Source organism: Trichomycterus rosablanca, chromosome 19, assembly GCF_030014385.1.
Source record: "Trichomycterus rosablanca isolate fTriRos1 chromosome 19, fTriRos1.hap1, whole genome shotgun sequence".
NCBI classification, from domain to species: Eukaryota; Metazoa; Chordata; class Actinopteri; order Siluriformes; family Trichomycteridae; genus Trichomycterus; species Trichomycterus rosablanca.
This window is the reverse complement of record NC_086006.1, coordinates 16,132,812-16,159,671: the sequence shown is the minus strand read 5'-3', so window position 1 is coordinate 16,159,671 and position 26,860 is coordinate 16,132,812. Positions and strand designations below refer to the sequence as shown.

Sequence of the window (26,860 nt, the reverse complement as noted above, 5' to 3'; positions counted from 1 at the left end):
TCAGCACTGCAGTCACACTGACATTGTGGTGGTGTGTTAGTGTGTGTTGTGCTGGTATGAGACATCAGACACAGCAGCGCTGCTGGAGTTTTTAAACACCTCGCTGTCATTGCTGGATTCAGAATAGTCCACCAACCAAAAATATCCAGCCAACGGCGCCCTGTGGGCAGCGTCCTGTGACCACTGATGAAGGTCTAGAAGATGACCAACTCAAACAGCAGCTATAGATGAGTGATCGTCTCTGACTTTACATCTACAAGGTGGACCAACCAGGTAGGAGTGTCTAATAGAGTGGACAGTGAGTGGACAGGGTATTTAAAAACTCCAGCAGTGCTGCTGTGTCTGATCCACTCATACCAGCACAACACACACTAACACACCACCCCCATGTCATTGTCACTGCAGTGCTGAGAATCATCCACCACCTAAATAATACCTGCTCTGTGGTGGTCCTGTGGGGGTCCTGATAATTAAAAAACGGGGTGAAAGCAGGGTAAAAAGGTATGTAGAGAAAGAGAAACAGATGGACTACAGTCAGTAATTGTAGAACTACTGGCAAAGCTGGGCGGAAAATAGTGCTTAGACCTAAAATATTGAACACATTATACATACAGAAGAAAATAGCTCTAGACTCTAACTGAACCTGTACAATATGTTAATGGTGTAAAGTATATGCTCCTAATACAGAAGTCAGTATGTGTAAAAAAAAGTTTTAAACCCCCAACAACACAGCTGGCCATGTCCTTATTAGTGTCATTGCAGTTTTGAGAATGGTTGTCACTTATATAGCATCAGGTCATTGGTGGTCTTCTGGGATTCCTTTGGTTGGTGTGAGAGGGTGATATAGGGTAAGCAGAGCAACAGATAGGCTTCAGTCAGCAACTGTGTGCCCACATAGTGCATTTATAAGGTAGTTGAAGCTTATAAAATAGCGAATAAATGTCCATTCAAGACAGATGTTCCTAATAAAGTGTTGAATCTCTCTCTCTGTGTGTGCATGTGTATACAGGGATGGGTTACAAAGCTATGTCTAAGACCCTAGAACTCTACTGAATCTACTTTAAGTACTCGGCGAGTGTTGAAAGATCACAGAACAACCAGAACAAATAAAATACAGCAATACAGCAGATGTCCTTAGATTCAGTGAAGATTAGTGTTCATAACTCCATCATTTGAAAGAGACTACACTAATCTGGAATTATAGAAGATTAACCACTGCTGGACAAAAGAAACATCTGTGCCTATTTGCCATTTGCAACTTGATGGTTCTCAAGTTTTTATGACATAAAAGGTCTTATTATGTCTATTAAAAAGCACCAAAAGTCAAACATGGCAGGAGCAGTGATGGTGTGGTGGTAGTTTGCTGCGTCAGAACCTGGACAAATTGCTGGCATTAACCAAATAATAAATTTCACTTCATAAAAACCTCTTGAGGTAAATCTAATTGGATTAGAGAAGTGTAATTGGGTTATGCGGCAGGATGAGAACCCAAAATTCACAGGGAACTTTACATCTGAATGGCTGAAAGGAAAAAAACCTAGCAGTGTAAATATATACTGACAAGGCATAACATTATGACCACTCACAGTTGAAGTGAATAACACTGATTATCTCTTCATCACGGCACCTGTTAGTGGGTGGGATATATTAGGCAGCAAGTGAACATTTTATCCTTAAAGTTGATGTGTTAGAAGCAGGAAAAATGAGCAAGCGTAAGGATTTGAATGAGTTTGACAAGGGCCAAATTGTGATGGCTAGACGACTGGGTCAGAGCATCTCCAAAACTGCAGCTCTTGTGGGGTGTTCCCGGTCTGCAGTGGTCAGTATCTATCAAAAGTGGTCCAAGAAAGGAACAGTGGTAAACCGGCGGTCATGGGCGGCCAAGGCTCATTGATGCATGTGGGGAGCGAAGGCTGGGCTGTGTGGTCTGATCTAACAGACGAGCTACTGTAGTGCTAGTTTTGATAGAAAGGTGTCAGAATACACATATCATCACAGTTTGTTGCGTATGGGGCTGCATAGCCACAGACCAGTCAGGGTGCCCATGCTGACCCCTGTCCAAAAGCGCCAACAATGGGAATGTGCTGGACAAACAACTCCAATCCATGGAGGCCCTCGCAACTTACAGGAGTTAAAGGATCTGCTGCTAACATCTTGGTGCCAGATACGACAGCACACCTTCAGGGGTCTAGTGTATATATATATAATATAGTATATGGAAAGAACCAAAGCACTTTAACCCACAATGTCTGCTATCAGCTGAATTTTATACCAATATACCAAAAACACAATTCCTAAAATTATACATATATGCCTTTCTTGTGACTCTCCATTGCACAGATGCTTATACACACAAATCTGATCTTGAACATCATGTAAGACATCAAACCAGAGTAATTAGTGTATGCATCCAGATTTATCTACGTGATATTTGAATTTTCCACACGCTCAGTGAAGCAAATAGCAATAATTAAAGAAACCCCACAGAGAGCGTTTGAGTAAAAGTAGAAAAATGACACTAAACCAAAAAGAGCCTCCCATGGGACTGGCTTGTCCCTGTTAAACCCATCTAAAGTACTCACTGAGCACTCGCTAAACCGCACATCGTGTGTTGTGTGAGACATACCGACACATACCTCACAGATGACGGAGCCAATGGGGTCGACTTAGTGACCCTTAAAAAGTGCATCTCTTGTTCTGACGTTTGTTCTGATCTGATGGTCTTTTCATGCTTACTGGTTCTGGTCCAAAAGATCACAATATATAATGTAAAACAATGATAAGATCACCTTAAAATAATTCCAGTGACTTTAAAGTAAATAAATCTCGATTGCTCACACATACACCGATCAGCCATAACATTAAAACCACCTCCTTGTTTCTACACTCACTGTCTATTTTATCAGCTCCACTTACCATATAGAAGCACTTTGTAGTTCTACAATTACTGACTGTAGTCCATCTGTTTCTCTGCATGCTTTGTTAGCCCCCTTTCATGCTGTTCTTCAATAGTCAGGACTCTCCCAGGACCACCACAGAGCAGGTATTATTTGGGTGGTGGATCATTCTCAGCATTGCAGTGACACTGACATGGTGGTGGTGTGTTAGTGTGTGTTGTGCTGGTATGAGTGGATCAGACACAGCAGCACTGATGGAGTTTTTAAACACCTCACTGTCACTACTGGACTCAGAATAGTCCACCAACCAAAAATATCCAGCCTAGGTAGGAGAGTCTAATAGAGTGGACAGTGAGAGGACACGGTATTTAAAAACTCCAGCAGCGCTGCTGTGTCTGATCCACTCATACCAGCACAACACACACTAACACACCACCACCATGTCATTGTCACTGCAGTTCTGAGAATGATTCACCACCTAAATAATACCTGCTCTGTGGTGGTCCTGTGGGGGTCCTGATCATTAAAAAACAGGGTGAAAGCAGGGTAAAAAGGTATGTAGAGATGGACTACAGTCAGTAATTGTAGAACTACAAAGTGCTTCTATATGGTAAGTGGAGCTTTTAAAAGTGAAACATTGCAAAGTTAAAGAGTGAAAGTTGACTGATTGTGATAGATCACACTTTACAGGGAGGTTGCTAAAGCCCCTATGAGTAAAACCACAGATTTCACCACATAATTAAATTAGCAGCTCAGAGCATTCATGAATCTCATTGCGTGGCTGGGTGGCCAGTCAGATAAATAATAGCCAATGTCTTATAATCCTGATGTAAGGTGTAAGGAGAGTAAAACCGGGACCTTTAAGTAATAGAAAATAGGTTCCATGAACCTCCTCAATTACCAGATTTAATAATTAAAACTGTAAAGTAGATCTCCAAGAGTCAAAAGATACATTTTAACCACACACAAATAACAAACCGGACTTACATGTCACTAACTCAAGGGGATTTAAAGAAATACTACAGGTAACAGGATGAAACTACTATTTATTACCTCTTAGCCTATTTATATTGGTACAGAAAGACAGGTTGCCAGTCCATCACAGGGCAAACACACTCACATATTCACACCTACTGGGACTGTAGTATGTCCAGTTAACCTGACTGCTTTACTTTGGACTGTGAGGAAACCAGAGCACCTGTAGGAAACCCACACAGACATGGAGAGAACATGCAAACTCCATACAGAAAGGACCCAGACCGCTCCACCTGGGAATCGAACTCAGGCAGGACTTTCATGCTGTGAGGCGACAGTGCTACACACTCACACATATTCGAACACAAACACACTCACTCACAACTAGTGAGACTGTACTATGTCCAATTAACCTGACTGCATATCCTTGGACTGTGGGAGGAAACCGGAGCACCCGGAGGAAACCCACACAGACATGGAGAGAACATGCAAACTCCACACAGAAAGGACCCAGACCACTCCACCTGGAAATCAAACCTTCTTACCACCGTGCCACCCTATATACAGTACATAAAGTGTCTTACAGGGGCACTGTACAATAGCTGACCTTGAGCTCTGACCCCAGCTTCCAAAACAAGCTGGCATACGTGAAGAAAGAACTTCCTTGTACTGTACATCTGTATATGACAAAGGCATTCTATTCTAGACTATTAAGCAATTGAGGGTTAAGAGCCTTGTTCAGGGACCCAACAGTGGCAGCTTGGTGGTGGTGGAGCTTCAACCGGCAACCCTTTGATTACTAGTCCAGTAGCTTAACTGCTAAGCTACCACTGTCCATCCAAAGCGATTTACATCTATGACTGAATACAACTTGAGCAACAGTGGCAACTTGGTGGTGTTCAGGGCTTGAACCGGCAATGTTCTGATTACTAGTCCAGTACCTTAACCGCTGCGCTACCACTGTCCATCCAAAGCGGCTTACATCTATGACTGACATCAACTCGAGCAATTAAAGGTTAAGGGCCTTGTTCAGGGACCCAACAGTGGCAACCTTCTGATTACTAGTCTAGTAATTTAACCGCTAAGCTACCCTCTCCCCTATCATACAGCTAAATTCTGTAGGTGTACAATTACTGATCGTATCTGGTTCGTTGCGTTTTACTTTGTTTCCCCATGGGACCCTGACTCACCAGATGTTATTTGAGTGGTGGATCTTTCTCAGCTTTGTAGTGTGTGTTGTACATGTGTAGCAGATGCAGCAGTGTTGTTGAAGTAAAAACTGACATGGTGGTGGTGTGTTAGTGTGTGTTGTGCTGGTATGAGTGGATCAGACACAGCAATGCTGATGGAGTTTTTAAACACCTGTGTCACTGCTGGATTGAGAATAGTTCACCAACCAAAAACTTCCAGCCAACAGCGCCCTGAGGGCAGCGTCCTGTGACCACTGATGAAGGTCTAGAAGATCTAGAAGGTCTAGAAGGTCTAGAAGAACTCAAACAGCAGCAATAGATGAGCGATCGTCTCTGACTTTACATCTACAAGGTGGACCAACTAGGTAGGAGTGTCTAATAGAGTAGACAGTGAGTGGACACGGTATTTAAAAACTCCAGCAGCGCTGCTGTGTCTGATCCACTCACACCAGCACAACACACACTAACACACCACCACCATGTAATTGTCACTGCAGTGATGAGAATGGTCCACCGTCTAAATAATACCTGCTCTGTAGTGGTCCTGGGAGAGTCCTGACCATTGAAGAACAGGGTGAAAGCAGGCTAAAAAAGCATGTAGAGAAACAGATGGACAACAGTCAGTAATTGTAGAACTATAAAGTGCTTCCAAATGGTAAGTGAAGCTGATAAAATGGACAGTGAGTGTAGAAACAAGGAGGTGGTTTTAATGTTATGGCTGATCAGTGTATATTTGAATTTTGGAATGGAGTTTGTGGCATTTCTACACAAGCATGCCTAATACAAGCGGTACGAACATAAATCGATTCATTCAGCACCCACGGTGCGATCAGTCAAGTGGAAAAGTCATTTACAGAATAGAGATTGCGTATTTAAATAAATATGACTGAAGGGCAGGTGCTAATCTGATGCACATCATGCCTGCACACCTGCTGAGTCTCTCATTTACAGTGGTGACGTTGTGCTTCTGTCCACCGCTTTATCCAATTCAGGGTCACAGTGGGTCCGATTCACTGGGCGAAAGGCAGGAAACACCCTGGACGGGCCAAGAGTCCATCACAGGGCAAACATACATACACAAACTTACACACATTCATACACACTGGAGGACTTTTGTACTGTATCTCCAATTAACCTGAAACCGGAGCCCCCATACAGAGAAAACCCACTTAAGAATCAAACCCAGGACCTTCTTGCTGTGAAGGGACAGTGCTACCCACGGTGCCACCTCATAATGTTTGATTAGTATTAGAGCACACTTAGATGTGTGCTGATATATAATGCACTATAAAACCACCATGGATTTATATTATGTGCAACAAACCTGAGCCTTCATTCATTACAATGCATGTCAGTAACATAAATAAATAAATAAAGACACAGGGAGAACATACTAACTCCAAACAGAAAGGACCTGGGAATCAAACCCTGTAAGATCTTGCCTCTTTCTTTATCTACACCCTGATCAACGCATTATTCCCCAACTCTGCACAGGCGCCATCAATCAGCCAGCAGAGGTCATAATTGCACCAGTTATGAGGAACCCTTGTCCCACCCTATGAACAGCCACCAGTCGTTGTTTATGTAGCCGCCCAGCCCAGCTGTATGGCAGCACTGAGATTCGATATGATGTATTCGAAATCCCAGCTCTGGTGTGCTAGCGTGTTTTTGATCCTTAAACAGCTTTACATCTGACTTCAGTAAATAAATACAGTACTTATAAGTCCATTTGTTGTTAAAAACTCTACCGTCTCCATCAGTTGCACTCAGTTCTGTTCGCCAACACATTACGGTAAAACTGGATACACTCACACACACGTAAAATGAAACTTACATATTGAAAAAAAATAGCGGTTTCTTTAAAATAAAACAATCCTGTTGTAGTGCATTTATGATGTACATTTATTTACGTCTGATTTTTAATTGCCATTGACCTCATGCGGGTGGTTGGGTACTGCCAAAGGGCCGTACAATGCCCAGGTGTGCAGTAACACATGGGACAAAATGAACAAAGGTGTTATTTTCGATTTGGTTGTAATGAACGGAATGTAAAAATCACTTTTAAAAAGTTAAGAACATACGAGCGATCTTCAAAAAGTTTCAGCACTTTTATATTTTGGTTGGAAGCAGTGAGGAGTAATAATTGGTCGTATCTGAGAGACAGAGAGAGAGCTTATAGTTCAGATTTAGCACCATCTGATTTCCATCTTTTTGGACCACTCAGTGAAGCTTTAAGGGGAAGAAAATTTACATGTGATGATGTAAAAGCAGCGGTGCATCAGTGGCTACACGCTCAACCAAAAACAGTGGTGCTGATGGCTTTAAAAAGTTGGTACCATGCTGGGAAAATGAATGAGAAGGTGACTGTGTAGAAAAGTAATTAGTTTTTGAAATTCTTAATAAATAGAGTTAAAAAAGTGCTGAAACTTTTCGAAGAACGTTATTTTGCACTATACAGAAACTGTTGTGCTCTGTTTGGAATAGACTGATCTTTCGTGGGAGCGTGTAATTGCTGTATCGATGTCTAAGAGGAGTGGAGACTTGAGCCACATGATGAATGTAATAGGGAGCGCACTGCCACTCATCAGACATTCAATAGCTGCATGTTTTCTTACTGATTACACCAATTAGATGAGATTACATTAGACTTGATGGTCACTCATTTCCATCTCTAGATAAGAGAAAATAAAATACTGTTATAGTACAATTATAGATTCTTTTTTATGTAGCCTACTGGGGGAAATCTGTGTGTCCTTAGAACCGGCTCAGTCTCATACAGAAATCTCAAACGTTATTTTTACTAAATGTAGTCATGCAGAACAGATCACAAATGTAAGCTTAATTATTGATGGTTTAATTATTTTAATAAAGCATTTGAAGTTTGAACTATTTGAAATTAGTTTTTTTGTAACAGATTCAATTAATAACTGAGTATTTAAAAATTTCAGAGGTATGGCATATGTTGGCATACATAACCAAAAGTATGTGGCCACCTCAACATAAGCTTGTTTGATATTCTATTCAAGAACCTAAGCATTCATATGGAATTTGATTCCTCCTTGTGGCTATAACAGACTCATCCCAGATTTGTTTTTCATTGTTTGGACTGTATATATGGGAATTTGTGCCTATTTAGTAAAATAAAAAGCATTTGTCGGGTGGCACTATGTAGCCACAACAATCTAAAATTCTTTCAAATGATGAGAATATTAGTTATGTTTTAGTTAGGAAGGCATTACATTTGAAAGCCGTTTAGGGCTTTGTCCCAAGCTCTAATTAAAGAGCATTCAAAGGTTTAGTTCCATACATAATGTTTGTATACACAATAGGCAAATTTATAATAATAGTAATAATAATAATAATAATAATAATAATAATAATAATAATAATAATAATAATAGTAATAATAATACTACTACTAATAATAATAGTAATATTAATAATAGTAATAGTAATAATAATAGTAATAATAATAATAATAATAGTAATAATAATAATAGTAATAACAATAATAAATAATAAAAATAGTAATAATAATAATAGTAATAACAATAATAATAATAATAATAGTAATAATATTAATAATAGTAATAATATTAGTAATAATAATAATTATAAAAATAGTAATAAAAATAGTAATAGTAATAATAGTAATAACAACCATAATAATAGTAGTAATAACAATAATACTAGTAATAATAGTAATAATAATAATAATAATAAAAATAGTAATAATTGTGATAATAATAATAATAGTAATAATAATAAAAGTAATAATAGTAATAATTGTGATAATAATAATAGTAATAATAATAATAATAATAATAATAATAATAATAGTGGTGATAATAGTAATAATAATAATAATAATAATAATAATAGTAATAATAATAGTAATAATTGTGGTAATAATAATAGTAATAATAATAATAATTGTGGTAATAATAATAATAGTAATAATTGTGGTAATAATAATAGTAATAATAATAGTGGTAATAATAATAATAATACTACTATTAATAATAATAATAACAATAATAGTAATAATGATAATAATAGTAATAATAATAACAATAATAGTAACAACAACAACAACAATAATAATAATAATAGTAATAATAATAATGATAATAGTAATAATGATAATAGTAATAGTAATAATAGTAATCATAATAATAATAGTAATAATAGTAATAATAATAATGATAATAGTAATAATAATAGTAATAACAATAGTAAAATAATAATGGTAATAATAATTATTATTTTTTGACTAATTGTATTTATTTATTTATTTGCATAAATAAAGTGAACAGGTAGGCACAATCACACTACACTGACAAAAATACACATTGCCAAGTTTTACACACACACACACATACACATACACACACACACACACACACACACACACACACACACACACACACACACTTAAACCTAGAGAAAATTTACAGCAATCGCCTAGAAGTTTAATCCACCTTCTGCATGTTTTTGGAAGGTGGAGGGGCAATACCACACAAGCAAGATTCAGGGACCAGAGATGAGGCTCGAACCTGGGTCTCCATGCCGGCTACTCCACAAAAAACAGCTTTTTGGAAGTATTTCAAGCTGTTAATAACATTTATATGTAAATAAATGATCACTCAATGTGCTTAACAGCTAGTTTAATTTTACATTTGATTCAGCACTTTGTTTTTACTTTAAGGTATTAAAATAGGCAAATTATATTTTGTTAAATTAAATAAATGTTAAAATAAATAATAAATAGTGCTTTATGTGGCCATTTAAAACACACTTGAAGAAAACAAATTGTGGCAGGTCAGCATTGGTAAAAATGGTCAATATAGTTTCCAAAGAAATGGGAATAGGCCTTAAACACACACAAAATCCACTATTAAAGGCAGATCAAGATCTAAAAAAGAGAAAAAATGTTGACCTGCAGCTCCTAAATCAGACAACTGTTGCTGTTCAGTACTATTTTTTGTCTGAAGAAATTGAGTTAATTGTTGGAACTTCATTTAAAGCTTCACACAGTGTATAAATAAGGGCTGATTCAAGCTAATAAGAGAACAAGGATCCGCAGCATTAAAAATAAACAAGTTAACACTGAGCAACTTGGTTGTCTTTCTCATCTTTCAGTTCTTTCTCAGTTTCAGCACTCTCTCTCTCTCGTCAGACTGCTTCCACTATCACTTTCATCTTCTACTCATGTTTTATTCCCACCAGCCTGTATCCTACCTCATGCTTTTGATTGATGTCCAGGTTTTTTTTTCCTGCCACAGCTCAACATCCCGTACGTAGACGGATAGATCCAGATCTAGTCTGTACGCCGACTACAGCTGCATCCCCACCTAATCCCTGATAACACGATCCAGCAGCTGCGCTCCTCTGTCTCGGCTCGGTCTGTCTCTGCAGGTCGCTGTGCGCTCCCTATATCCCTCCTCTTGCCCTCCCTTCTTTCCTTACTCTCTCTCTCCCTATTCGACGTCCTGCTCGCTCACTCGCCACTCTCTCCCTCCTCCTTCCCTCTCTCTCTCTCTCAGCCGTCTCCTCTTTCTCTCTCGGCTTGAGAATCCCCTCTTCACTTCTCAGCCATCTAATCTCACATAACTGATGTGTTATAACCTTGAGGTCTGCTGTTTTCAATTTATCGCCCCCCACCCCCCCCCCCCCCCCCCCCATCCTTCCCTCCCAGATGCTCTCATAAAGTGTTAACAGAGCATTCCATCTGCGTCCTCCTGACTGTGAATGGGCATCTCCCCTGTCTTCCCGTCTTCCATTCCGTTTCCACAAATAAATGCAATAGCGGTCACATTTACATGAGTAAACAGCATTTGATCTGAGCTGCACGCCCGCTTCGTATTGTTACCCAAATGAGCTGGCTGGCACGTGAATGGTGCACCGACGCTTGCCTAAGCAAGCATTCAGCGGGAGCGACAAATTAGATCGCTCGTCCTCCCAAAGAGCTGAAGCGCATAATGAATAGGTTGCTGTCAATGTCTGTGAGGAATCATTTCTTCTTGTTACAGTGGTAACTTGCAACTTGACGTCCCCTAAACTCGAAATCTTTAAAACTCAACACCCGTAATGGAGAAATTTGTACCCTTAAACTCAACGTGTTCAGCTGTTTAAAAAAAAATGAACAATGAACAGCCGCTTTGTTCAGCTTTTGGCTTGAGCGGTGCAGTAAAACATCATCAAAGCGCGAATATGAGACGAATCTGCATTTGTGTGGAATAACCGTCAAATTCACTCAAAGCTTCCACATGTATCTGTGTTTAGCTGGATTTTCCTCACTGTTTCACTTTTAAACTTGTGTTATAGCTCGGGGTTCTGAGAAATTTTAAGCATCAGCTTTTCTGAGTCTAAAACACATCGTTAAAAAAGCTTGATGTGACAATGTATTAAAAGAACAACATAGAAACACTAAACCTCTTTTAATTATTACTGCTCATAAGTTCTCTCCACTAATGAAATTCCTCGCTCGTTGCTTTAGTACAATAAGTCATGTTAAGCTTTGTGTACTGCGTTTTTGTCACTTCTCACTGTATTCCAAGATCAAGCATCTCCATGATTAAGAAGCACAAGGAAACAATAAAGAATTAAAAGTAAAGTGCAGGTTGTATTGTACATTTATATATATTTTTAACTGTTTTTCAATTGTATTTCTGTGTTTTTATACTATACTTGTGTTATTTTCAGTGTATAAGTGTCAGAAACAACCCCCTTATTTTATATTAGCCCAAAATATATGCAGTTCCACAGGACCATGGAACGCATCAACAGGTTTCCCATACATCCTTATGGGAAAAAATACCTTAAAACTCAACACCTTTTAAACTTGATGCCACTCCCAGAACCAACTGACGTGGAGTTTCAAGTTACCACTGTATTTCGGATTCTGAAAATCAATTTCTGTTTTCAGATAGAAGTAAAGTGTTTTACGTGCAACATTTTGTATGGCTACAACACTGAATACTAATTAAATCAATTAAATGGTTTGTCAGAAGACATTTTTGGTAGTTACACAAGTTCTCCACTATCAGTATGTAATCCAACAGTAGTAACCAATCGAGACACATTTTACGTGCATGTTACTCATGCTTTTTTTATGTTAAATACAATTTTAACCCTTGTGTGGTGTTTACCAAAAGAAAAATATAATTATTATTATATAGAATAGTCCACCAGCAAAAAAAATATCCAGCCAACAGCACCCCATAGGCAGCGTCCTGTGACCAATGATGAAGGTCTAGAAAATGACCAACTCAAACAGCAGCAATACATTAGCGATCATCTCTGACTTTATATCTACAAGGTGGACCAACTAGGTAGGAGGGTCTAATAGAGTGGACAGTGAGTGGACACGGTATTTAAAAACTCCAGCAAAAAACTGCTGCTGTGTCTGATCCACTCATACCAGCACAACACACACTAACACAACACCACCAAGTCAGTGTCACTGCAGTGCTGAGAATGATCCACCACCTAAATAATACCTGCTCTGTGGTGGTCCTGACCATTGAAGAACAGGGTGAAAGCAGGCTAAAAAAGTATGTAGAGAAACAGATGGACTACAGTCAGTAATTGTAGAACTATAAAGTGCTTCTATATGGTAAGTGGGGCTGATAAAATGGACAGTGAGTGTAGAAACAAGGAGGTGGTTTTAATGTTATGGCTGATCAGTGTATATTACACATGTGGTGTTCAGGTCTACTGGACCCGCAGGTATTAAAGTGTGTCCCTTTACTCTGTCCTACTACAACATGCCCTGCTTTGAGTGTCTCTGTGTGTGTGTGAGAGAGAGAGACAGACAGAGTGCCAGACAGAGAGAGGTAGACAGACAGAAAGAGAGAAACAGATGGACAGGCAGAGACAGACAGGAATGCAGGCAGTCAGAGAGAGACAGAGAGACAGACACACAGACAGACAGACAGACACACAGACACACAGACACACACAGACACAGACACAGACACACACACACACACACACACACACACACACACACACACACACACACACACACACACACACACACAGTAAAGCTGTCCCTCATGTGTTGTATAGGCGAGCAATAGACTGTTTTAATGGGACTGATGTGTAGACTGATACAGATACTGTGTCTGTTCAGGCTGGTGTTTCTTACACTGACAAATGTTTTACATTTCTTAAGGTTGTTCCATTTCGATTTGTTCAAAGTAAACTCGTTTTCCAGCCATAGTTTGATAGTGATTTTTCCTTTTTTATATTTTATCGCAACAAACAGATGGCACTGTAATTTATAAATATGCTACAACATAGGTAAAAAGTAAATGTTAACCTCTTAAAGTAAACTTCTGATATTTTGTATGTTTAATAAGTTATGGCTGTATTGATTTAAAAACACAATAATGCGGTGGGTCCACCAGACCCGCAAACATTGGCTGAGTAACAAAACTATGAACACCACACAAGGGTTAAATGTATCTTAGACTAAATACAAACAACTCATTTTGGGATTATAAATCTACATTCCTGTAAGCACCGACCGAGGCGGACCTTCGACATGCACTTGAGCGCTGTGCTGCGACGTGTAAAGCAGCTGGGATAAAAATGATCACTTCCTGATGCACCCTCATACCATGACAGATGTTGGCTTTTGCACCTTTCACTGATAACAGTCTGGAGAACTTGGTGCCTATTTTTCCAGAAAACAAGCAGTCATGGACTCATTGTGTTTGGATCATCTGAGATGATCCCCGGTTCAGAGAACTCAAAGGCATTTCTGCATAGTATTAATGTATGACGTCCTCTTTGGAATTGACAACGCAGCGGAGGACTGTGTTAAGTGACAACAGTTTTCTGAAGTACTGCCAAACACGTGGCTATATTTATCACAGCAGCATTATGGTTTAGCACCGACCGAGACGGACCTTCGGTATGCACTTGAGCACCGCGCTGAGTGTAAAGCAGCTTGGATGAGAATTAGCACCTCCTAATGCACCACCATACCATGACAGATGTTGGCTTTTGCACCTTTCACTGATAACAGTCTGGAGAACTTGCAAAATCATGGACTCATTGTGTTTGGATCATCTGAGCTGATCCTGGGTTCAGAGAACTTGGAAGCATTTTTGCATAGAATTAATGTACGGCTTTCTCTTTGGAATTGACAACGCAGTGGCAGACTGTGTTAAGAGACAACAGTTTTCCGAAGTACTGCAGGTACATGGCTATATTTGTAAATAGTAGCATGATGGTTTCTCATAAAAGGCATCATGCATGTTTAACAGTAGTGTCCAGCTTTGCCATACACAGCCTGAGATCTCTTTAGATTCCCTGAATCTTTTCACAATATTATGAACAGTAGATGGTAAAAGACTAAATTATTCACAATCTTGAATTGTTGGCAATTATTCCCTTTCTACCATGGTGTTTTTGCTGGTACCACATGGGCTGGTTTTAGTACCAATAACCAACAACACATTAAACCTCAAGGCAGATGGACTACAAGAGAAGACCACAACCTCCACTCCTGTCAGACAAAAACATGCTAGTTATGCTTACTAGTCCAGTACTTTACACATAGGCTACATCTGCCCATGTGTCAGACCAGGCAACATTTTGTCATCCCTCAATTGTCCAGTTTTGGTGAGCCTGTGCCCACTATAGCCTTAGATGTTCCTACATTATTGGCGTACGTAAGTGAAACCTGCTGTTATCTTCTGTTTTAGTCAATTAGCCAAAGGTTTAACAATTTGTGGGGTCGGAGATGCTTCTAGATGTTTACCACAGGCGTAAGGAGTGGTTATTTAAGTAACAATGGCTTTTATAATAGCTCTAAAAAGCATTTCTTGCCACAGAACCGATGCTAACTCTATTATTTTTCACACCATTATGTAGAAACTCTAAAGACTTTGTGTTTAGCAGTGTGTGAAATACTTAAATCAGCCCGTGGCATTAACAACCATGCTGCAGTCAACGTCTTTATGTAATCTATGCATAGTGTTGTTGTCACATGACTGCCTGATGATTATATAAATACACAGGTCTACAAGAAGAGATGACCACATTAGCATCCACTCATGTCAGACAAGAACATACTATTTACTCAGAATTTTAGCTGAAATTGAGATGCATCAGACCAGGCAGCATATTTTTCATTCCTCAATTGTCCAGTTTTAGTGAGCCTGTGCCCACTATAGCCTCAGATGTTCCTACATTATTGGCGTACATAAGTGAAGCCTGCTGTTATCTTCTGTTTTAGTCAATTAACCAAAGGTTTAACAATTTGTGGGGTCTGAGATGCTCTTAGATGTTTACCACAGGTGTATAAAGTGGCTATTTAAGTAACAATGGCTTTTCTGTTAGCTCTAAAAAGAACAGAACTGATGCTCACTATTATTTTTTACACCATTATGTAGAAACTCTAAAGACTTTGTGTTTAGCAGTGTGTGAAATACTTAAATCAGCCTGCTGCACTAACAACCATGCTGCAGTCAATGTCTTTATGTAATTTATGCATTGTGCTGCTGTCACATGGTTGCCTGATAATTACATAAATACACAGGCATACAGATATTTCTTGGAAAGAAGCAGCTAAGTGTATACTGGGACCCTTAGAAAACACTGAGAACTAGAAACAAGGGAATTGTCTGGTCATGTTCTGTAGCCTGCTGCCAGAGCATCAGTGATTTTACACATAGGGAACCATAAGTGTGTTATATAAAATGCTTCAATTGGATCCAGATGTCAAAATACAATAGTAGTCTTATGTGGGCAGTCAGCGAGCTCCACTTGTCAGGACAGCAACGCTGCAGTGTTCACCGATCACGCAGACAAGCAGGACATTAAGAAATAAAATATACCCAGACACACTTGCCAACCAGAAACATAATGCCCACCATAAGCCAGCTGTCCGAACGGAGAATCCTACACTTTCCCCACATCCCTGCTCTCATAAGTTTCTTTAAAAACACTCCAGTGATTAGCAGTAAAGGAAGCTAAAATGGGCATGTCTTTGTTAAAGTCAGGCCATACAAAGAAAAGAAAGAAGAAGAAAAAAAAAGTCAATCAAATTGACTGGCCTATCTTTTTAATTAAATTGGCTGTCCTTATCGCTCTACCTTACAAACTGCCACACAGCCATGTGTGTGTGTCAGTGTGTGTGTGGAGCTCATGAGTTACCTGATGAACAGACGTTCAAATAAGAAAGGGAGGAAGTAGGGGACTCAAGGGTTCAGAGTTTCCAGCTAACTTGTTCGTCGGTTCGTCTATTTCATTTTTATCAACCACTTTATCATGGTCAGGGTTGCAGCAGGTCCGAGTCCATTGGGGAACACTGAGGGCAAGGCAGGGATACCCTGGACAGGGTGTCAATCCAATGCAGGGATTCAGCCACCTTCCTTTCTTTTAATGTCAAACACAGTCATGGACAATTTTGTAGCTCGAATTTACCTCATTTGCATGTCAACTCCACACAGAAAGGACCCAGACTGCTCCACCTGGAAATCAAACCCAGGACCCTCTTGCTGTAAGGCGACAGTGCTACCCACTGAGCCAGCTCCACTTACCATATAGAAGCACTTTGTAGTCTGTAGTCCATCTGTTTCTCTGCATGCTTTGTTAGCCCCCTTTCATGCTGTTCTTCAATGGTCAGGACTCTCCCAGGACCACCACAGAGCAGGTATTATTTAGGTGGTGGATCGTTCTCAGCACTGCAGTGACACTGACATGGTGGTGGTGTGTTAGTGTGTGTTGTGCTGGTATGAGTGGATCAGACACAGCAGCACTGCTGGAGTTTTTAAATACTGCGTCCACTCACTGTCCACTCTATTAGACACTCCTACCTAGTTGGTCCACCTTGTAGATGTAAAGTCAGAGACGATCGCTCATCTATCGCTGCTGTTTGAGTTGCTCATCTTCTAGATTTTCATCTGTGGTCACAGGACGCTGCCCACAGGGCGCTGTTGGCTGGATATTTTTGGTTGGTGGACTATTGTCAGTCCAGCAGTGACAGTGAGGTGTTTAAAAACTCCATCAGCATTGATGTGTCTTATCCACTCATACCAGCACAACACACACTAACACACCACCACCATGTCAGTGTCACTGCAGTGCTGAGAATGATCCACCACCCAAATAATATTGTAGTGGTCCTGGGAGAGTCCTGACCATTGAAGAACAGCATGAAAGGGGGCTAACAAAGCATGCAGAGAAACAGATGGACTACAGTCAGTGGAGCTGATAAAATGGAAAGTGAGTGTAGAAACACTCACTTGGGGAAGTGGTTTTAATGTTATGGCTGATCGGTGTATATTTGTACTATTTGCTTGAGTGGACTTTTTCTAGTCTAGGATTAATGTGTTGCTCAAATCCAGGGTTTCTCGACTTATGTCTTGGAAAGTTTAAAGTTTACTATTCTTTTAGCATACCTTCTTAAGTCTTTACCTAATTCTGGACATATCATGCATTAAAATGCTAAAGAAAAGGCTGGAAAGGAGTGTAATCAATTTTTAGATAACGACAGTAAGAGTGTGAGTCGGGCGTGAAAGGAACGGCGCACTGAGCCGAGGAGTTACTTAATTTTGCTCGATACAGAGGAAGAGGTGGAGAGGCTGGAGTTAAGCTTAAGATAGAAATGAAGTTGTGGAGGAAGAGAGGGTGGAAGAGAATGTGCCAACGCGTAACGAATCATTCTGCAGACATCTCGCTGTCCTGCAGGTCATTAATGCGAGATGGATAACTGCGGGCTCCGAAGCTGGCAGCAGGCATGCATGAGCATGTAATATACAAAATGAGAGAGAGAAAGAGAGAGAGAGCGAGAGAGAGAGAGAAGGCAAAGGTAACAGTGATTGATGGAGGTGTGATAAATAGGCTCTCGGTTTAGGTACCAGGTCCTGGCGCTTCAAACTAAGCCACAGGTGTGAGAATATAGATGGCCTTGCAGATGAGTATACACAAATATATACACACTTTAATAGACGCTATCTATGGACTTGAATTACACTAGCAGTTATTTATCTTTTGATGTCTGTATACATTTTGAATCGAGTCACATGGCCACTTCTCACTTTCGACAGTGGCAGCTCATGAAGGAAGTCACGTTTTGTGATGAGCTGGCATGGTGGAAATATAAGGTGTGCGATAGGCTGTCTGCACACGGATGGGATTCTCCAGCAACACAATGCGACATGTCACACGGCTAAAAATGACCAACATTGGTTGGAAGGGCATGACCAAGACCGCCAAGTACTACTCTGTCCCCCAACCCTAACCCTAACCCTAACCCTAACCCTAGACCTGAACACAATTGAGAATCTGTTGGACCACTTTGATGGTTGTGTTAGCTCTATGGATCCTCCCCCACGTACCCTCCTGCAGCTGTGAGATGCACTGCAGTAAGCATGGCTCCAGATACCTGTGACAACCTACCAGGACCTGAGAGTCGCTCCCAGCCCATCTAGCTGCTGTCTGTGCTGCACACATGGTTACTCTAGATATTAGCTTGTGGTCATAATAATGTGACTTGACTCAACTCAAATGTAAATAAATATGTGAATATCTAATGAAAACCTGTAAATAAATATTACAATTGGTGTACTGTACTACTGGGGAGAAATTTTATTTACCTTGTGTGGTGGAGGAGATGTTTTTTGGGTCTAAAGCACCGCTGGTGCAAAAAAAAAGGCAAGAACAAAGTGAGCTTCCTGACAAAATAAAGCCTATCACTCATGTAAACAGAGAGACGTGAGCCGAAATCTATTAAATTGAGGTTCCACTGTATATACACTGATCAGCCATAACATTAAAACCACCTTCTTGTTTCTACACTCACTGTCCATTTGATCAGATCTACTGACCATAGTTCTACAATTACTGACTGTAGTCCATCTGTTTCTCTGCATGCTTTGTTAGCCCCCTTTCATGCTTCAATAGTCAGGACCCCCATAGGACCACTACAGAGTAGGTATTACTTGGGTGGATCATTCTCAGCACTGCAGTGATACTGACATGGTGGTGGTGTGTTAGTGTGTGTTGTGCTGGTATGAGTGGATTAGATACAGCAGTGCTGCTGGAGTTTTAAAATACAGTGTCCACTCACTGTCCACTCTATTAGACACTCCTACCTAGTTGGTCCACCTTGTAGACATAAAGTCAGAGATGATCGCTCATCTACTGCTGCTGTATGAGTTGGTCATCTTCTAGACCTTCATCTGTGGTCACAGAACGCTGCCCATGGGGCGCTGTTGGCTGGATATTTTTGGTTGGTGGACTATTCTCAGTCCAGCAGTGACAGTGAGGTGTCCAGCAGCGCTGCTGTGTCTTATCTACTCATACCAGCACAACACACACTAACACACCACCACCATGTCAGTGTCACTGCAGTGCTGAGAATGACCCACCACCTAAATAATACCTGCTCTGTGGTGGTCCTGGGAGTCCTGACCATTGAAGAACAGCATGAAAGGGGGCTAACAAAGCATGCAGAGAAACAGATGGATTATAGTCAGTAATTGTAGAACTACAAAGTGCTTCTATATGGTAAGTGGAGCTGATAAAATGGACAGTGAGTGTAGAAACAAGGAGGTGGTTTTAATGTTAGAGGGGAAAACAAAGTTGGTTAAAAGCCATTTCATTGTACTTTTGTCAATTAAATAAAGGTTTAACATAATCAAAAACCTTTTTTAAGCATGCTTTGTGTTACATTTGACAAGAAATGGGGTCAATAATTATAAAATAATGATTCTCAATGTGGATAACAGAGACTGTGAAATGACTAAATGTAAATCAATAGTTTGTGAATGCAGCCCTGTAAAATCTCACTGCCCAACTGTGATTTAACACATTACATGAAGTGTGACATGACTAACACACTTACATACTGGATATGACACAGACTGCTTATGTAAATATTCAAATGGATGCCATTAACATTCAGAATGTTACAGTTTTTACATAAATACTTAAGCTCATTTAAGTTAAGATAGAGATAAAAGGAATAAAAAGGAATTGTTATTCTAGTGTTGTTAAATGCTATAACTAATATTTACTGTTATTAATATTTTGGCTGCTGTTAGTATTTCTGCTTAAATTTACTCATTATTGTCAACATGTTTGTATTTGCTCCCAAATTGTAACCTGATGCTTGTTAAAGTTATAGTGTGTCAATGCAATGTAACAAGCAAAAGTAGGATTGATGTATGTAAGGACCAATAAGAAAAAGTTGGGACAGTATGGAAAATGCAAAGAACAAAAAAAAAAAAAAAAAAAAAAAAAGGGCACCGTGTGCTCCGGACCAAAGGCGAAAAGGACCATCCAGACTGTCATCAGAAACAAGTCCAAAAGCCAGGGTCTGTCATGGTATGGGGCTGTGTCAGTGCACTTGGCAAAGGTCATTTACACTTCCGTGATGGCAGCATTAATGCAGAGAAGTACATTGAGATCTTAGAGCAACATATGCTGCCTTCAAGACGTCATCTTTTTCAGGGACGTCCATGCATTTCTCAACGAGACAATGCAAAACCACATGCTGCACACATTACAAAGGCATGGCTGTGGAAGAACAGGGTACGGGTATGGGTACTGGACTGGCCTGCCTGCAGTCCTGACAACGACAACCCTGTACTGTTGCACCTTAAGACATGTTTGCAGGAAGAATGGGTCAAAATATAACCTGAAACAGTAAATCGCTTGGTATCCTCAGTGCCAACATTACAAAGTGGTAAATGCTTTACTGTCCCAACTTTTTTTTGGGATGTGTTGCAGGCCTGAAATACAGGAATGGATGTTTATTAATAAATGAAATGACGTTAAGTAGACAAAACATTAAATATCTCTGCAATCAAATAAAAGTAAATGTAAGGAACTCTGTTTTTTATTATTTGCATTTTCCATGCTGTCCCAACTTTTTTTGATTTAGGGTTGTATATTTTTGGCACAGTATCCAATAAAGGAAAGGAGATTGTGACTAGTTTAGTACAAATTGTGTGCTAAAAATTCATTTTCATTCATTGATGCACTCTAATTCTTGCTGTGATCACACCCACTTTGCCAACTATTACTATTAGTAATATGAACCGTAACATGCTGCTGTGACTGATCCACTCATACCAGCACAACACACACTAACACACCACCACCATGTCAGTGTTACTGCAGTGCTGAGAATCATTCACCACCTAATACCTGATAAAATGGACAGTGAGTGTAAAAACAATGAGGTGGTTTTATGGCTGTTATGGCTGATCAGGGTATATATATGTATATATATTGTACTGTAGCTGTAAAATTGTTATTAATATTATTTGTTAACATTAATATTTTAAAATTACTGCTACAAATATATTCTTCCCAATATTTGCCTACTTTGATTCTAGTTATTTACATTTTTCCTACTATAGATTGCTTTTGACAGTGCACACTTTACGAATGTATTTATTATTCTCATGTAAAATGTGGCATTAATATTAATGTTATATTTACACAGTCAAACTGATAAAGCATCAATGCCTGTATTCAGCTATATTAAAAATATAAAACAAGTGTGACTTGAAAAGCATTTTTTGAAAAGCACTATTTGCTGGATAACACTCCCACTTTGCAAGCATTTACTATTATTAATGTAACCAAAATAAACATTGAAATGAACAAATGTTGTAATATATAAATGAATAAAATATAACACAATTATTAATGAAACTGGTCTTTCTGCTGTTATTAAAAATGTGTAATTATTATTGTCATTATTGCAGCTGCTCTACTATTGTCAACAACAAATATTAATATTTACATTATGACTATTTTATTGTTGTCATTGTTATTATTATAGTATCATTAGGTTTATGTAGCTAAGGTACTATAGCTGTTATTACTATTGTTATTTGTTAACATTAGCATTTTATAATTACTGCCATTATCGCTGCTGCTGTTCCTTATGACACTATTGATACTTTTTCCCATATTTGCCTATTTTTTAACCAGTTATTTACATTTTTTGACAGTGCACACTTTGCTAATTTATTTATTACTTTCAAACCTTTGGCAATAATGTAACATGCTGCATTAATGTTAATGTTATATGGTATTAGTACACAATGAAACTAATAAAGCATCATTGACTGTATTCAGCTATACTATATACACTGATCAACCATAACATTAAACCCACCTCCTTGTTTCTACACTCACTGTCCATTTTATCAGCTCCATTTACCATATAGAAGCACTTTGTAGTTCTACAATTACTGAGTGTAGTCCATCTGTTTCTCTGCATGCTTTGTTAGCCACCCTTCTTTTTCAATGGTCAGGACTCTCCCAGGACCACCACAGAGCAGGTATTATTTAGGTGGTGGATCATTCTCAGCACTGCAGTGACACTGACATGGTGGTGGTGTGTTAGTGTGTGATGTGCTGGTATGAGTGGATCAGACACAGCAGCGCTGCTGGAGTTTTTAAACACCTCACTGTCACTGCTGGACTGAGAATAGTCCAGCAACCAAAAACATCCAGCCAACAGCGCCCCATGGGCAGCATCCTGTGACCAGCAATAGATGAGCGATCGTCTCTGACTTTACATCTACAAGGTGGACCAACTAGGTAGGAGTGTCTAATAGAGTGGACAGTACATTGACACAGTATTAAAAACTCCAGCAGCGCTGCTGTGTCTGATCCACTTATACCAGCACAACACACACTAACACACCACCACCATGTCATTGTCACTGCAGTGCTGAGAATTATCCACCACCTAAATAATACCTGCTATGTGGTGGTCCTGACCATTAAAGAACAGGGTGAAAGCAGGTTAAAAAAAAGTATGCAGAGAAACAGATGGACTACAGTCAGTAATTGTAGAACTATAAAGTGCTTTTATATGTGGAACTTACAAGTGGAGCTGATAAAATGGACAGTGTCTGTAAGGAGTTTAACATGTTCTTATTATACTTATTCGAGTTTCCTTTGGGTAGACTGATTTCCTCCCATACACTAAAAACATACTTAGTGTAGGTAAGTGAGAATGAATGAATGAATGAATGAATGGCAGTGTACTTGGGTGGCACAGTGGTAACCCACTACCTCTGGGATCCAGGGTTCAAATCCCCAGCAGTGCGTCTAAATCAGACACGATTGGCTGTATCCAAGGGGGGTTGGCAGAGACCCCACATTGAATTGGCATCCACGTGACCCCTAATATGATAACACAGTGGTAAAACATGTCAATTCTTAAGCCTAAATCTTTTCTGCACCAACAGCTGAATCAATTTGACGAATCAATGGACAAATCAATTTGTCAATTTTTGTTAATTCTTGACTGTCAAAAACGTACTTTCTGCTCACATGTTAAATTTAGATTTCCTTTGCAAAGAGAATTATGAAGGAAGGAGCGAGACAGCCAGCTTTACAGCATGTCAACAGTGTGTATTAGGCAAAATCATTAATAGAAAGTCCTTGATGATACCAGTAATTAATCCTACTTCATTAGTGCCGGAGTCCTTGATCTGCCAATTATACATGCTAATTATAAACCTCCTCCAACCATTCTCTCTCTCTCTCTCGCTTCTTCTCGCGTCACCTAAAATTGGATTGTCTGCTGTCAGTTATGACGTTCAGAGTAAAGCTAATCAAGGCTTAATTTAAATAGAGAAAGAAAGTGTTGAAAAGAAAATAAACAAAGACACACACAAAGATTATGGGATGGTACACAAGCTAGTAATGAGGTGAAAAAACTAAATAATGATGTGATTCCAAACAGTTGACGTCAACAGGTGATTGTAATCATGGTTTGGTACAAAAGCAACATCCAGGAAAGGCTGAGTCTTTGATGAGCAAAGATGATCAGAGGGTCTCCAGTTTGTCAACAAATGTGTGAGAAAATGATTAAAATGTTTAAAAACAATGTACCGCAAAGAAAGATTGGAAGGGATTTGCATATTTCTCCCTCTACAGTGCATAATATCATTAAATAATTCAAGGGTGAGGGATTACTTTGGCAAACCTTTATCCAGCACTACAATACAGAGTTACATGCACAAATGCCACTTAAAACTTTATTGTACAAAGAAGAAGCCTTATGTTAACCATGTCCAGAAGTGGCGTCGACTTCTCTGGGCTTGGAGGCATCTAGGATGGACCATCACACAGTGGAAACGTGTATTGTGGTCAGATGAATCAGCATTTCAGGTACATTTTGGAAAAAATGGATGCTGTGTGCTCCGGACCAAAGACGAAAAGGACCATCCAGACTGTTATCAGCAACAAGTCGAAAAGCCAGGGTCTGTCACGGTATGGGGCTGTATCAGTGCCCTTGGCAAAGGTCATTTACACTTCTGTGATGGCAGCATTAATGCAGAAAAGTACATTGAGATCTAAGTGCAACATATGCTGCCTTCAAGACGTCATCTTTTCCAGGGACGTCCACGCATTTTTCAACAAGACAATGCAAAACCACATGCTGCACACATTACAAAGGCATGGCTGTGGAAGAACAGGGTACGGGTACTGGACTGGCCTGCTTGCAATCCTGACCTGTCCCCAAAGGAGAATTTTGAAACGGAAAATGTGACAACAACGACCGCATACTGTTGCACATCTTAAGTCGTGTTTGCAGGAAGAATGGGACAAAATAAAACCTGAAACACTAAGTGCTAAATGCCTATTGTTTGTACCTGGGAGACAATAGACAAGTACACAGCCCATTAAAACTGTGGTAAAATATCTGCAAGATTAAAACCAGGTTACCTAGATTTACTTCTGAGGCAAGTGAAAGGAAGCCGACTCTAATTCTAAACTTCAGTGTTAGGCAGGTCAGGATTTAAAAAAATGAGTTTAATTAGTTTAATTCTCTCATATAACCACCAGCTTTATAATGAAGCAAATTTTTATAGCAGATTGTTCAGTGAATCAAGCTCTGTCTCTCTGTCTTCTGCCATGTTATTACTACAATACTGAGTTTTAATAGTATTTATTAGTTTGCTTGATTTATTTATTTAACACTGAAACACATACACTGATCAGCTATAACATTATGACCATCTCCTTGTTTTTACACTCACTGTCCATTTGTAGATGTACAAATAGATGTAAAGTGAGAGACGGTCGCTCATCTATTGCTGCTGTTTGAGTTGGTCATCTTCTAGACCTACATCAGTGGTCACAGAATGCTGCCTACGGGGCTCTGTTGGCTGGATATTTTTGGTTGGTGGACTATTCTCAGTCCAGCAGTGACAGTGAGGTGTTTAAAAACTCCATCAGCGCTGATGTCTTATCTACTTATACCAGCACAACACACTCTAACACACCACTACCATGTCAGTGTCAGAATGATCCACCACCCAAATAATACCTTTTCTGTAGTGGTCCTCCATTGAAGAACAGCATGAAAAGGGGCTAACAAATGTAGAGAAGTAGATGGACTACAGTCAGTAATTGTAGAACTACAAAATGCTATGAGTGTAGAAACAAGAAGGTGGTTTTAATATTATGGCTGATTGGTGTACAGTGGGGCCTAAAAGTATTTAGTCAGCCACTGATTGTGCAGGTTCTCCTACTTAGAAAGATGAGAGAGGTCTGTAATTTTCATCATAGGTACACTTCCACTATGAGAGACAAAATGAGAAAAAAAAATCCAGGAAATCACATTGTAGGATTTTTAAAGAATTTATTTGTAAATTATGGTGGAAAATAAGTATTTGGTCAATAACAAAAGTTCAACTCAATACTTTGTAACATAACCTTTGTTGGCAATGACAGAGGTCAAACGTTTCCTGTAAGTCTTCACCAGGTTTGCACACACTGTAGCTGGTATTTTGGCCCATTCCTCCATGCAGATCTCCTCTAGAGCAGTGATGTTTTGGGGCTGTCGCTGGGCAACACGGACTCCACAAATTTTCTATGCGGTTGAGGTCTGGAGACTGGCTAGGCCACTCCAGGACCTTGAAATGCTTTTTACGGAGCCACTCCTTCGTTGCCCGAGCGGTGTGTTTGGGATCATTGTCATGCTGGAAGACCCAGCCACGTTCCATCTTCAATGCTCTCACTGATGGAAGGAGGTTTTGGCGTAAAATCTCACGATACATGGCTCCGTTCATTCTTCCCTTAACATGGATCAGTCGTCCTGTCCCCTTTGCAGAAAAACAGCCCCAAAGCATGATGTTTCCACCCCCATGCTTCACAGTAGGTATGGTGTTCTTGGGTTTTTCTTCTTCCTCCAAACACGACGAGTTGAGTTTTTACCAAAAAGTTCCATTTTGGTTTCATCTGACCACATGATATTCTCCCAATCCTCTTCTGGATCATCCATATGCTCTCTGGCAAACATCAGACGGGCCTGGACATGTACTGGCTTAAGCAGGGGGACACGCCTGGCACTGCAGGATTTGAGTCCCTCTCGGCGTAGTGTGTATACTGATGGTAGCCTTTGTTACTTTGGTCCCAGCTCTCTGCAGGTCATTCATCAGGTCCCTCCGTGTAGTTCTGGGATTTTTGCTCACCGTTCTCATGATCATTTTGACCCCACGGGATGAGATCTTGACCCCAAGGGAGATTATCAATGGTCTTGTACGTATGTCTTCCATTTTCTTACAATTGTTCCCACAGTTGATTTATTCACACCAACCTGCTTGCCTATTGTAGATTTACTCTTCACAGCCTGGTGCAGGTCTACAATTTTCTTCGACAGCTCTTTGGTCTTGGCCATGGTTTAGTTTGGAGTCTGACTGTTTGAGGCTGTGGACAGGTGTCTTTTATACAGATAACGAGGTCAAACAGGTGCCATTAATACAGGTAACGAGTGGAGGACAGAAGAGCTTCTTA

At 39.7% G+C, this 26,860-nt stretch overlaps 1 protein-coding gene across 2 annotated transcripts in view; it reads right to left on the bottom strand.

Moving 5' to 3' along the window:
* The window catches only part of LOC134333119 (extracellular sulfatase Sulf-2-like), a 97,121-nt gene that overhangs the window by 65,119 nt on the left and 5,142 nt on the right, over positions 1–26,860 (bottom strand). The gene's annotated exons all lie outside the window — the stretch shown is intronic.